Source organism: Penaeus chinensis, chromosome 12, assembly GCF_019202785.1.
Source record: "Penaeus chinensis breed Huanghai No. 1 chromosome 12, ASM1920278v2, whole genome shotgun sequence".
NCBI classification, from domain to species: Eukaryota; Metazoa; Arthropoda; class Malacostraca; order Decapoda; family Penaeidae; genus Penaeus; species Penaeus chinensis.
The window spans coordinates 42,607,536-42,610,035 of NC_061830.1; the positions used below are offsets into that span (position 1 = coordinate 42,607,536).

The 2,500-nt window shown below is 42.2% G+C and overlaps 1 protein-coding gene across 5 annotated transcripts in view; it reads left to right on the plus strand.

The window, feature by feature from the left end:
* The window catches only part of LOC125030926 (BTB/POZ domain-containing protein Tiwaz-like), a 158,159-nt gene that overhangs the window by 155,298 nt on the left and 361 nt on the right, over nucleotides 1–2,500 (plus strand). For all 5 annotated transcript variants that reach the window (XM_047621297.1, XM_047621298.1, XM_047621301.1 and 2 more), the window contains one exon: nucleotides 1–2,500. This exon is cut by the window's left edge and continues 206 nt beyond it; it is cut by the window's right edge and continues 361 nt beyond it. The gene's annotated coding sequence lies outside the window, so the exon portion shown is untranslated.

The window sequence follows — 2,500 nt, forward strand, 5'->3', positions numbered from 1 at the left end:
CGCAGGCTATGTTGGCCATCACGACACAGACAGATTAGATAAAAAAAGAAATAGAAATAGAGGAGGGGGGGGGGAGTAGGAGAGCAAAGAATGTTATGTACTATGATGAAGTCCGGAGGAAGGAAACTAGACGTGTTTCTTTTCAGCAAAGGTTCATGTGCGGTTCGAGCTGGATTTTTTCTCTTTTTTCGCTTTGGTAACTTAGGAGAAGGACATCTTTTGTGAGGATGGAGAGAATGCACGCGAGTATATTTTCTAAGATATATATTAGAGAAAAATAAAGTCCATTTTCTATCTGCACAAGAAGAGAAGAGATTTTTTGTGTATAGAATCCAGCATCCCTGGAAGAGGTAATCGCCATCGGATTACCAGTGATTTTGTGGAAATTTTGGAGATTTTCCGCTTGTAATGAAGATGACATTTACCCTTTTTATATTTTTTAAATGTTTGAATTAAGATGTATGGAATTTTTATTACAATTTTATTGTATACAAGAGTAGTCACACAATGGTCGACCGATAGCGTTCTATTGTGTTTATATGGTGATACTGAATGGTGATTCGAGATATTGATGTTGATGCAGATGAATGTAAAGATGTTTTACGAGAATCGTGTTCCTGGTTACCGGGTTCATCGTGGATTCTTCAGTGCCATGCTTTGTACACACTGTCGGTGCTCGAGAGCCGCCACTGTCATGTCACCCAAGAGGTAGCTCGTTATTGTTACATAGTTTACATTTTTTTTTTCTCACTCTTTCTCTCGATCAGTAGAGTTATATACAGATCCCTAAGGTTAATTTGTACTCTTTCATGATCAATGGAATTATAATTATATGTATAAGATTATTTTTCCCTCGTAGTTCCGGGCGACGTTTTTAGGGAAGTACATTGACACTGATGACCAGATTTTCGATTTGACGATCAGCTGGGTGACATGCCAGTCGCTGTTCTTGAGATTGTTCTGGCAGCGCTGACGGTGTTCTGCCAAGTGAATCAGGATAACAGCATAAGTTAAGGGATAATTGTAAAAAAAAAATGATTTTTAGCTTAGCATATTTGGGACGACGAGCTAAGCAGGACTTTGTTGAGTTTGTTGTGGACGCTTCGGAAAAAAACACATATTAAATCATTGATATATGAAAGCGAATGAAGGCTCATTGATTCACCTAACGAAAATTGACAAAAAGAGTGTACATAAACAGGAGCAAATCATTCTGTTATAATCTGTGTTTCTTTACTGAGACAGAATGTTTCTTTGGCTGCGTTCGAACTGATAACTCAAATTACAGTAATAACTGCATTACTATGATTAACAATGATGTTGACGATATTCTCTCGGGATATGCCCAGACGTGCATCACACACCATACTCAACAAAGTCTTGGCTTTCGAAATGTCTCGTAGAATTTATCGTGCCATACTCACTAGGAGGCAGAGTGCTTGGGTGTGGGGACCTCTCTCCTTCACACGACTCATGGGACGCGTGGACATGGAGCAGGCATCGAAAAACTTTTCTTTCTCCTTTCACCAACAACGTTTCAATGCTCGGGCAGAGAGAATGCTCCAGGGCCGTCGTCGAGTCAGTCTAGTTCGCCTCCATGTCCTCTGTATATTCTTTTCTAATGACTTTAGAAATTCTTCTGGTATTGTACAGTGAAGAAAGTTTTATGTAATAATTTGACTGTTGTTCACCGGTCTCCTGCTATTCCTACCCCATTTTTTCTTTATCCGTTCACTCACCGCTAGGTCCTAACCCCGCCCAGGCTAGACCACGCCCCCTAAGCCACGCCTCTCACCTGCCGTTAGAGACCCAGCCAGGTCAGGACTGGGTCAAGGAGCAGTACAAAACAGAGGTCGAGGCAGGTCAGAGTCACCCCGTGAACTAATGTACATAAGAAGGAGATGGTGACGCTAGATCTAGCCAGGAACATGATCGAAATTGCGGGACACGAGCTCCTTGAAGCGGTACAGCTAGTCGTCTCGTCGCACCAAGAGAACGGCCGACTGGGGCTGGGTGAGTCCTCTTCGCGGTGGGGCGAGTCACGCAGTGTCGTCGTGTTCCCTGCAGTTCTTGTCCGCTTCCTTAAAGAGTCTCTTGCTGCCACCAAGCCAGACACGTACCACGCTGCAGCTGCCACACCGAAGAGTTTGCCCTTGGCTTTACACACACTCTCACTCTCTCTCTCTCTCTCTCTCTCTCTCTCTCTCTCTCTCTCTCTCTCTCTCTCTCTCTCTCTCTCTCTCTCTTTCTGTCTGCCCCCCTCTCAGTTTCTCAAACAGCTAAAATCACTATAAGAGATAACTGTGCCATAGCTGAATAGACCATATATTATGTAATTATAGCGATTTTAAATGTTTATAATTTTCATCTATTTGATTTGTTACCTAAACGGATGTTGAACGTTGTGTTTAGGTTTCAAGAAATGTATTTATTGAATTAGTTTTCATAAATCATCCATCAAGCGCATACACAATGCGATCACTTCTTTGGAATAACATGC